The sequence below is a fragment of the Arachis hypogaea genome, chromosome 14, assembly GCF_003086295.3.
Source record: "Arachis hypogaea cultivar Tifrunner chromosome 14, arahy.Tifrunner.gnm2.J5K5, whole genome shotgun sequence".
NCBI lineage: Eukaryota > Viridiplantae > Streptophyta > Magnoliopsida > Fabales > Fabaceae > Arachis > Arachis hypogaea.
In genome coordinates this window covers 42,251,525-42,264,089 of record NC_092049.1, presented here as the reverse complement: position 1 = coordinate 42,264,089, position 12,565 = coordinate 42,251,525, and positions in this window count along the sequence as shown.

Sequence of the window (12,565 nt, the reverse complement as noted above, 5' to 3'; positions counted from 1 at the left end):
ATTTTAGTGAAATAATGTGTTTATGGAGTTTTATGATGTTTTGGGGCCTGAAAACCTGTTTTGGACATCAAGTTTGGTGCCTTAGAGCCAAAATTTTCGTTGCAGGAACAGAGTCCTGTGCGTCCGCACAGGACTCGTGCGCGCGCACGGCTCCCCTGTTTTCCTGTCCCTATGCGTCCGCACAGCAATGTGCGCCCACACACCCCTAAACACTCCCTCTATTCGCAGCACACGTACGGCTTGTGCGTGTGTACACCACCTTCTTTTTCCCTTCTGTGCGACCACACACCATGCGTGCAGCCGCACACGCCCTCTTTCTTTAAAAAAAAAACACACCCCCTGGCCGCAGCGCACGCACAGGCTGTGAGTGTGAACCCAACCCCTTCTCTCCTTCTGTGCGAATGCACACCTTCTTGTGCGCCCACACAGGAAGCGTTATACCTTCTGTTCGTAGCATCCGCACGAGTTGGTGCGCGCGCATACCCCTTTCTTTTCCATGTGTGCGTCCGCACACGACCTTGTGCGTCCGCACAGATCCCCTTTCAAACGTTGATTCAAAAATGGGGAGTGTCACGCTTCAGTTTCCAAACTACACCCCTTCCTTCTTCTGTTCCCTCTCTCTGAACACAAGCACCCCTGCCCCAACCTCCAACCCCTCTCAGCCCCCGTTCACAGCAAGACACCACCGGCGAGCGCACTACCGTCGCTGACACACCTCTCTCTCTTCTACATTTCTCTTCTTTCTCTTTCCTGTTCCCTGATGGTGTGCAGGATTTACACCGGTTCAGAATTCCACAATATAATTCCGTTGTCAGTATAGTCCAAACCAATAGTTAATCCTCAAATCAAATTAAATTTTTAGGTTGTCACAAAGAACAATCCCAATTAAGAAATAACCGGAGTATTTGGACTCCGGGTCGTCTCCCTAGGAAATAATAAACTGCATGCGTATTGGCTATGATGGGGTAAAAGAGGGGTTTTGTTTATGAGATGGCAAGAAAGTAAACTGAGTGAGTAAGTAAAGAAAGCAAAATAAAGAACTCTTGGCTAAGACTTGGGTACTTGAGATCACCATCAAAGTCAACAAACCAATTATTGACAATTATGAGAGGCTAACCCATTAAGTCTACTTCTCGAAACCTTAAGTACGTAACATTTACTCCTAGACTTGAAGTATGTCAAATAGGCTTGATCACATCCACCCTTAAGTCCTAACCTACCCACTAATTGACTTAGTAGTGGGTTAGCGTCAATGGGCTTCAAATTGATCACCAAGGATTCTCAAATCACCAAATCCATTATGTCCAAAGACTCAAGATCACTCAAGTCCCTTGGCTTAGGCCAAGAGTTGACAAAACTACTCAAAAACTAAAGAGATAATTTCATCAAACACTTAGAATGCAATAAAAGTCAACATCATAAATTGTAAGAATACTAAAATCTACCACTATTAATTGAGAAAAGTGAGGTCACAACTCAATCATCAATTAAAGAAACATCAACATCAAAATTGCATTAAATATAAACAAATCCAACATGAGTCATCATCACAAAAGAGAGCAAAATGGGGAATTAACATAAAAACTAAGAGAATCAAGATGTAGAAATGAGAAATTATCAAAGAAACAAGATGAGATCAAGTAATTAAACATGAAATTAAGATAATCTAACCTCATCCTAACCTAATTCTAGAGAGAAGAGGGAGCTTCTCTCTCTAGAAATCTAACTAAAGGCTCATGTTGGCTAAACTAATTTCTCCCCCCTTTGCTTAGACTTCAATTCTGCATGAAATACACTCAGAAACAAGTTGGATTTGGGCCTGGGCAGCTCAGAAATCACCCCCAGCATTTTGCCTTCAAGTGGGCCATGTGAGAGTATCGGCGCGTGCGCGCCATGTGCGCGCGCGCGTCATGTGCGCGCGCGCGTCGATTGGCAACTTCTCAACCCGTGCAGACGCGGCATGTACGCGTGTGCGTCTATTGGCGAAACCACTTTTGCGCATACGCGCCTGGTGCGCGTGCGCGTCCTTTGGTGCATTCCCAATCTTTGTTTCTTCATGTATTCTCCCTTTTTGTATGCTTTTCTCCTCATTTCTTCCATCCAATACTTGCCTTATGAATCCTGAAATCACTCATCAAACACATCAAGTCATCGAATGGAATTAAAGTGAATTAAAATTACCAATTTATAGCCTAAAAACCATGTTTTTACACTTAAGCAAAATTCAAGGGAGAATTACAAAACCATGCTATTTCATTGAATAAATGTGAGAAAAGGTGACAAAATCCCCCAAAATAAGCACAAGATAAATCACGAAATCGGGGTTTATCAAAATTCCCCACACATAAACTAAGCATGTCCTCATGCTAAAATCAAGAGGAAGCAAAAGGGTATTAACATTTATTCAATGCAACTACTAAATGCAATCTATCTACATGATGCAATGGCTTAGTCAAAATAAATCAATCTCCAAGAATACGCATACAAGCACAAGGGTCAAGGTATTAGCAATCAAGCAAACCACAATTGGATTGAATCATTGAAAGAGTTCACAAACTTGCAAGAAAAGATTATCATGGGTGGAAACATGTAATTGAGCAATCGAACCCTCACCGGATGTATATCCGCTCTAGGCACTCAAGTGTATGGGGTTGATTCACTCAATTCTCCCCTACTCATGCTTTCCAAGAATTATTTTTCATCTAACAATCAACAATTACTTTATGCATGCATACAAATATCATGAGGTCTTTCCCATAGGTTGTAATGGGGTTAGGGTCAAGGTAGGATGCATATGGTTAAGTGAGCTTAAAATTCGAATCTTTGATTAACTTAAACTTCCCACCAAACCTATGACAACCTATACAATTCTAAACAAACCTAACTACCCATTCTTCACTTTTCTCACACACTCATGTATTCTCTTTTTGATCACCACACATATACATTGATTATTATTGAACTTCATTTTGGGGCATTTTGTCCCCTTTCTATTACTTTTCTTTTTCTTCCTTTTTTCTATAATAGTTAATCCTAAAATCAAATTAAATTTTTAGGTTGTCACAAAGAACAATCCCCAATTAAGAAATAACCGGAGTATTTGGACTCCGGGTCGTCTCCCTAGGAAACAATGAAGTGCATGCGTATTGGCTATGATGGGGTAAAAGAGGGGTTTTGTTTATGATATGGCAAGAAAGTAAACTGAGTGAGTAAGTAAAGAAAGCAAAATAAAGAACTCTTGGCTAAGACTTGGGTACTTGAGATCACTGATAAACCCATATTTCATGAGTTCTTTTGTGCTTAATTAGAGTGATTTATTCAACTCTTCACCTATTTATTCACATTAATTGCATGGGTTTACTTTCCCTTCCTTATTATGTCATGTTGTGAAAAACATGTTTCCTAAGCTTTAAAAATTAATTATTTTAATTACCTTTATTTCCATTCGATGCCGTGATTAGTGTGTTGAGTAGTTTCAGATTTTCTAAGGCAGAATGACTTAAAAGATGAAAAAGGAAACATACAAAAATGGAAGAAGAAAGCAAAACGGAGCTTTAAAGAAACTGGTATCCATGCGATCGCATGGATGACGCGATCGCGTGCCAAGCACGAATCAGCAGCGACGCGGCCGCATGACTGACGCGACCGCGCAACTTAAGCAGAACGCATATGACGCGGTAGCATGACTGACGCAACCGCGTGGCAAGGAAAAGCTCCGAATGACGCGACCGCGTGACCCACTCGGACGCATGACAGAGGCCACGCACCAGAAATTACAGAATACGCCCCCAGCGAATTCTGAAGCCCTTTTTGGCCCAGATCCAAGTACAGACAGCATAGACCAGAGGTTATAAAGTGTGCGAATGCTTCCATTCAAGAGGAGCTCGCATATTTTTACCTTTCAATGATTTAGATTTAGTTGAGAGGGAGATCTTCTCTCTCTCTTTTAGGATTTAGGATTTCTTCTTGTTTTAAGAGTAACTCTGGATCCCAGGTTTAATGTTCTTTTAGTATTACGTCTATTTATTTATTCCAACATTTGAATTGATTATTATAATTTGATTTATGAATTCTCTCATGTTACAGACTGTTATTTGAATTAATGATAATTGAGGTATTTTCAGTTTATGATTGTTCTCTTTGATTTAAGTTACCATTGCTTCCCATCTAAGGACCTCTTTATCATTCCAGCAATTTTACTTTTCCCCTTTTGGTTCTGGTTAAGAATTTAGTAACTCAACAGTTATTAAACTCAACATAATTGATAATCATTATCTTGCTAATTGAGCTGAACTTAAATAATCCCAACCTTTTCTGAGGAAATAATTAGGATTCAAAAGTCAATTTAATTAGTCCCTTGACTTTCCTTTGCCCTGGTGAAGGTTGACCAAGTGGAGTTTAGATTCAACTTTCATTATTGTAGAGAGAGATAACTAAGTTGGACCTCTAATTTCTCTACCTTGCTAAAAGTTGCTTTACAGTTATTATTTATTCTTAATTGCCATTTAATTCACTCGTCATTTAAATTACTTGCTTCTCACCTTCTAAACCCCGATTATAACCTTTATAGCCAATAATAAGAACATACTTCCTCGCAGTTCCTTGAGAAGATGACCCGAGGTTTGAATACTCGGTTAACAATTTTTAAAGGGATTTGTTACTTGTGACACCCAACACGTTTGTACGAAGGGATTTTTTCCGGTTTAGAAACTATATCTACAACGCAACCATTTCTATGAATTTCTTTACTGGTAGAAAACCCGACGTCAATCATCATCAAAGTCAACAAACCAATTATTGACAATTATGAGAGGCCAACCCATTAAGTCTACTTCTCGAAGACTTAAGTACGTAACATTTACTCCTAGACTTGAAGTATCTCAAATAGGCTTGATCACATCCACCCTTAAGTCCTAACCTACCCACTAATTGACTTAGTAGTGGGTTAGCATCAATGGGCTTCAAATTGATCACCAAGGGTTCTCAAATCACCAAATCCATTATGTCCAAAGACTCAAGATCACTCAAGTCCCTTGGCTTAGGCCAAGAGTTGACAAAACTACTCAAAAACTAAAGAGAGAATTTCATCAAACACTTAGAATGCAATAAAAGTCAACATCATAAATTGCAAGAATACTAAAATCTACCACTATTAATTGCAAGAAAAGTGAGGTCACAACTCAATTCATCAATTAAAGAAACATCAACATCAAAATTGCATTAAATGTAAACAAATCCAACATGAGTCATCATCACAAAAGAGAGAAAAATGAGGAATTAACATAAAAACTAAGAGAATCAAGATGTAGAAATGAGAAATTATCAAAGAAGCAAGATGAGATCAAGTAATTAAACATGAAATTAAGATAATCTAACCTAATCCTAACCTAATTCTAGAGAGAAGAGGGAGCTTCTCTCTCTAGAAATCTAACTAAAGGCTCATGTTGGCTAAACTAATTTCCCGCCCCCCCTTTGCTTAGACTTCAATTCTGCATGAAATACACTCAGAAACAAGTTGGATTTGGGCCTGGGCAGCTCAGAAATTGCCCCCAGCGTTTCGCCTTCAAGTGGGCCACGTGAGAGTATCGGCGCGTGCGCGCCATGTGCGCGCGCGCGTCGATTGGCAACTTTTCAACCCGCGCAGATGCGGCATGTACGCGTGCGCGTCCTTTGGTGCATTCCCAATTTTTGTTTCTTCATGCATTCTCCCTTTTTGTATGCTTTTCTCCTCATTTCTTCCATCCAATACTTGCCTTATGAATCCTGAAATCACTCATCAAACACATCAAGGTATCAAATGGAATTAAAGTGAATTAAAATTACCAATTTAGAGCCTAAAAAGCATGTTTTTACACTTAAGCAAAATTTAAGGGAGAATTACAAAACCATGCTATTTCATTGAATAAATGTGAGAAAAGGTGAGAAAATCTCCCAAAATAAGCACAAGATAAATTACGAAATCGGAGTTTATCAAATCTCCCCACACTTAAACTAAGCATGTCCTCATGCTAAAATCAAGAGGAAGCAAAAGGGTATTAACATTTATTCAATGCAACTACTAAATGCAATCTATTTACATGATGCAATGGCTTAGTCAAAATAAATCAATCTCCAAGAATACGCATACAAGCACAAGGGCCAAGGTATTAGCAATCAAGCAAACCACAATTGGATTGAATCATTGAAAGAGTTCACAAACTTGCAAGAAAAGATGATCATGGGTGGAAACATGTAATTGAGAAATCGAACCCTCACCAGATGTATATCCGCTCTAGGCACTCAAGTGTATGGGGTTGATTCACTCAATTCTCCCCTACTCATGCTTTCCAAGAATTGTTTTTCATCTAACAATCAACAATTACTTTATGCATGCATACAAATATCATGAGGTCTTTCCCATAGGTTGTAATGGGGCTAGGGTCAAGGTAGGATGCATATGGTTAAGTGAGCTAGAAATTCGAATCTTTGATTAACTTAAACTTCCCACCTAACCTATGACAACCTATACAATTCTAAACAAACCTAACTACCCATTCTTCACTTTTTTCACACACTCATGTATTTTCTTTTTGATCACCACACATATGCATTGATTATTATTGAACTTCACTTTGGGGTATTTTGTCCCCTTTCTATTGCTTTTCTTTTTCTTCCTTTTTTCTATCTCTTTTTTTTTTTGCAAAATATATATACGAAAATATCAATGCATACGGTTTACATATGATTAATACATGAGCATGTACTCAATTCCCAAGATTTTTCAATAAACACACTTTTATCTCTACCCCATGTTTCCAACTTCCCAAATCAATTGATGAACACTCTCACTAGTGTAAGCTAATCAAAGATCCAAATTCAGAACATTTATTATTTTTCACTTAGGCTTGTAATGTGCTACAATTAAGAACAAATGGGTTAAGCATAGGCTCAAGATTGGCTAGCAATGGAAGATGAAAGGTAGGTTTAATTGGGTAAGTGAGCTATTTGAACAATGGCCTCAATCATATAAATGCATGTATACATAAATTAATGGACATAAAGAATCAAACAAATTAAGGATTACAATCATAGGAGGAGAATAATGCACACAAGAATGGAAGTAAGTGGTTATGTATGATATAACCACACAATTAGGCTCAAATCTCACATGCTTGTGTTCTTTGCTCAAAACATGATCCACAACATGTATAACTCAAGCAAGTTCTAAAAAAATTTCAACCAATTGGGGTGGTTCCCTGAAAAAGAGTTTCTTGGAAATTTTCATCATATTGACTAAGCTTATTCTAATGCAATATTGTGATTTAGAAAAATTTTAAAAAATCTCCTAGTTTACCCCTTTTTCAATCAAAACACATTTCTTATATAAAAAGGGTTGACTAGATTTTCAGCAATCCAGAAATTTTCTAATCACAATCAACAACTAAGATGCCAAACATATATATATATATATATATATATATATATATATATATATATATATATATATATATATATATCTTTGCTCAAAACATGATCCACAACGTGTATAACTCAAGCAAGTTCTAAAAAAATTTCAACCAATTGGGGTGGTTCCCTAAAAATGAGTTTCTTGGAAATTTTCATCATATTGACTAAGCTTATTCTAATGCAATATTGTGATTTAGAAAAATTTTAAAAATTCTCTTAGTTTACCCCTTTTTCAATCAAAACACATTTCTTATATAAAAAGGGTTGACTAGATTTTCAGCAATCCAGAAATTTTCTAATCACAATCAACAACTAAGATGCAAAACATATATATATATATATATATATATATATATATATATATATATATATATATATGTGTGTGTGTGTGTGTGTGTGTGTGTGTGTGTGTGTGTGCAACAACCAAAACAAGAGTATCCACAATAGCAAATATGTACAGTAATCCCAAAATGATCTAAAACATAAAGTGCGGAATAAAACAAAATAAAGTAGTAGCAAATAGGAATAGAGGTCTGTAAGTTCACCACATAAATGTAAACACTGATCACGAACAGTGACCTCCCCACACTTTAGAATCAAGCATCGTCCTCGATGCTACTACTGAAGCTCGGGATGGGGGTCAACAATCGCACCAGGCTGTGGCTCATGCTCAGGCTATAGGACTGGAGGTGGTACTGGCTATGGCTCAGGAATGTCATGTTGGACCTCAGGAGGCTGTTGGACCTCAGTGGTGGCCTGCGTCTCTGGTGGTGCCTCTTGCTGTGTCGGCTCCTCACTATGCTCCTCCTCCTGATCCTGCTCGTCAGAGGCGGGAGAGTCTAGAAGTGGAGGGAGCTCAATACCCTGTGATGCGAATACCTAGTCTATGCGGTCAAGACGTCGCATGAAACGACGCTCAAAGCGCACCATGAAGTGAAGAAGATGCTTGGTGCACGAAATTGTGATCTCTGGTAATGGCTCCAAAAACTTGGTGCTCTAATCTCAATTCATAATTTGTCACAACTTCGATACAACTAACCAGCAAGCGCACTGGGTCGTCCAAGTAATACCTTACGTGAGTAAGGGTCGAATCCCACGGAGATTGTTGGTATGAAGCAAGCTATGGTCACCTTGTAAATCTCAGTCAGGCGGATATAAAATAGTAATGGGGTTTTCGAAAATAAATAATAAATAAATAGAAAATAAAGATAGAAACACTTATGTAAATCACTGGTGAGAATTTCAGATAAGCGTATGGAGATGCATTCGTTCCTCTGAACCTCCGCTTTCCTGCTGTCTTCATCCAATCAGTCTTACTCCTTTCCATGGCAAGCTTTATGCAAGGGCATCACCGTTGTCAGTGGCTACAATCCCCTCCTCTTTTGAAAATGGTCCAAATGCTCTGTCACAGCACGACTAATCATTTGAGGTTCTCGATCATACTGGAATACGATTTACTATCCTTTTGCGTCTGTCACTACGCCCAGCACTCGCGAGTTTGAAGTACGTCACAGCCATCCCTTCCCGGATCCTACTCGGAATACCACAGACAAGGTTTAGACTTTCCGGACCTCAGGAATGGCCATCCATGGGTTCTAACTTATACCACGAAGATCCTGATTAAGAGATCCAAGAGATATTCATTCTAGCTTGTTTGCATGTAGAACGGAAGTATTTGTCAGGCACGCGTTCGTAAGGGAGAATGATGATGAGCGTCACATAATCATCACATTCATCATGTTCTTGGGTGCGAATGGATATCTTAGAAGCAGAATAAGTTGAATTGAATAGAAAGACAGTAGTACTTTGCATTAATCTTTGAGGAACAGCAGAGCTCAACACCTTAATCTATGGAGTGTAGAAACTCTACCGTTAAAAATACATAAGTGAAAGGTTCAGGCATGGCCGAGAGGCCAGCCCTCAAACGTGATCACAGGATCAAAAATACAATCCAGGATGATCCAAAGATGATTCCAATGATGTCTAATACAATAGTAAAAGGTCCTATTTATAATAAACTAGCTACTAGGGTTTACAGAAGTAAGTAATTGATGCATAAATCCACTTCCGAGGCCCACTTGGTGTGTGCTTGAGCTGAGCTTGAATGTTACACGTGCAGAGGCTCTTTCTGGAGTTGAACGCCAGGTTGTAACATATTTCTGGCGTTCAACTCTGGTTTGTGACTTGTTTCTGGCGTTTAACTCCAGACAGCAGCGTAGAATTGGCGTTCAACGCCCTTTTACATCGTCTAAAATCGGCCAAAGTATGAACTATTATACATTTCTGGAAAGCCCTGGATGTCTACTTTCCAACGCAATTGGAAGCGCGCCATTTTGAGTTCTGTAGCTCCAGAAAATCCACTTTGAGTGCATGGAGGTCAGAATCCAACAGCATCAGCAGTCCTTCTTCAACCTCTGAATCTGATTTTTGCTCAAGTCACTCAATTTCAGCCAGAAAATACCTGAAATCATAGAAAAACACACAAACTCATAGTAAAGTCTAGAAATGTGAATTTAACATAAAAACTAATGAAAACATCCGTAAAAGTAACTAGATCCTACTAAAAACATACTAAAAACAATGCCAAAAAGCGTATAAATTATCCGCTCATCACAACACCAAACTTAAATTGTTGCTTGTCCCCAAGCAACTGAAAATCAAATAGGATAAAAAGAAGAGAATATACTATAAATTCCAAACTATCAATGAAACATAGCTCCAATTAAATGAGCGGGACTTAGAGCTTTTTGCCTCTTGAATAGTTTTGGCATCTCACTTTATTCATTGAAGTTCAGAATGATTGGCTTCTATAGGAACTCAGAGTTTAGATAGTGTTATTGACTCTCCTAGTTCAGTATGATGATTCTTGAACACAGCTATTTTATGAGTCTTGGCCGTGGCCCTAAGCACTTTGTTTTCCAGTATTACCACCGGATGCATAAATGCCACAGACACATAATTGGGTGAACCTTTTCAGATTGTAACTCAGCTTTGCTAAAGTCCCCAATTAGAGGTGTCCAGGGTTCTTAAGCACACTCTTCTTTTGCTTTGGACCTTGACTTTAACCGCTCAGTCTCAAGTTTTCACTTGACACCTACACGCCACAAGCACATGGTTAGGGACAGCTTGGTTTTGCCGCTTAGACCGGGATTTTATTCCTTTAGGCCCTCCTATCCACTGATGCTCAAAGCCTTGGGATCCTTTTTATTTGCCCTTGCCTTTTGGTTTTAAGGGTTATTGACTTTTTCTGCTTGCTTTTTCTCTTTTTTTTTCGCTATTATATTTTTTTCTGCAAGCTTTGTTTTTTGCTGCTTTTTCTTGCTTCAAGAATCATTTTTATGATTTTTCAGATTATCAAATAACATGTCTCCTTGTCATCATTCTTTCAAGAGCCAACATATTTAACATTCTTAAACAACAACTTCAAAAGACATATGCACTGTTCAAGCATACATTCAGAAAACAAGAAGCATTGTCACCACATCAATATAATTAAACTAAGTTCAAGGATAAATTCGAAACTCATGTACTTCTTGTTCTTTTGAATTAAAACAGTTTTTATTTAAGAGAGGTGATGGATTCATAGGACATTCATAACTTTAAGACAAAGTTACTAACTACTAGTGATCATGTAATGAAGACACAAACATAGATAAGCACTTAACATAGAGAAAACGAAAAACAGAGAAAGGAAGAACAAGGAATGAGTCCACTTTAGTGATGGTGGCGTTTCCTTCTTGAGGAACCAATGATGTCCTTGAGCTCTTCTATGTCTCTTCCTTGTCTTTGTTGCTCCTCCCTCATTACTTTTTGATCTTCTTCTAATTTCATGAAGGATGATGGAGTGCTCTTGATGTTCCACCCTTAATTGTCCCATGTTGGAGCTTAGTTCTCCTAGGGAGGTGTTGATTTGCTCCCAATAGTTTTGTGGAGCAAAATGCATTTGAGGCATCTCTGGGATCTCACGGTGATGAGATTCATGTGCCTCTTGAGCTCCATGAATGGGCTCTCTTGCTTGCTCCATCTTTTTCTTAGTGATGGGCTTGTCCTCTTTAATGAGGATATCTCCCTCTATGTCAATCCCAGCCGAATTGCATAGGTGGAAAATGAGGTGAGGAAAGGCTAACCTTGCCATAGTGGAGGACTTGTCAACCACCTTGTAGAGTTCTTGAGGTATAATCTCATGAACTTCCACCTCTTCTCGAATCATGATGCTATGGATCATGATGGCCCGGTCTATAGTAACTTCAGACTGGTTGCTAGTGGGAATGATTGAGCATTGAATAAACTCCAACCATCCTCTAGCTACAGGCTTAAGGTCCAGTCTTCTTAGTTGAACCGGTTTGCCTTTTGAGTCAATCTTCCATTGAGCTCCTTCTACACATATGTCCATGAGGACTTGGTCCAACCTTTGATCAAAGTTGACTCTCCTTGTGTAGGGGCGTGCGTTCTCTTCCATGTTTGGCAAGTTGAACGCCAACCTCACATTTTCCAAACTAAAATCTAAGTATTTTCCCCGGAACCATGGTGAGATAATTCTTTGAGTTCGGGTTCTTACTTTGATCATGGTTCCTAGTGATCCATGCATTAGCATAGAACTCTTGAACCATTAGGATGCCGACTTGTTGGATGGGGTTTGTTAGAACTTCCCAACCTCTTCTTTGAATTTCATGTCGGATCTCCGGATACTCATTTCTTTTGAGTTTGAAAGGGACCTCAGGGATCACCTTCTTCTTGGCCACAACATCATAGAAGTGGTCCTAATGGGCTTTGGAGATGAACCTTTCCATCTCCCATGACTCGGAGGTGGAAGCTTTTGTCTTCCCTTTCCCTTTTCTAGAGGATTCTCCGGTCTTAGGTATCAATGGTAATGGAAAAACAAAAAGCTTATGCTTTTACCACATCAAACTTAGAATTTTGCTCGCCCTCGAGCAAGAGAAGAAAGAAAAGATGAAGAAGAAGAAGAAGAAGAAAAGATGGAGAAGAGGGGGGAGGTGTGTTTCGGCCAAGAAGAGAAGAGAGGGTTGTGTTGTGTGAAAATGAGGAAGAATGGAAGGCTTTATATAGGGAAGGGAGGGGGGGTTAAGGTTCGGCCATTTAGGGTGGGTTCGGGTGGGAA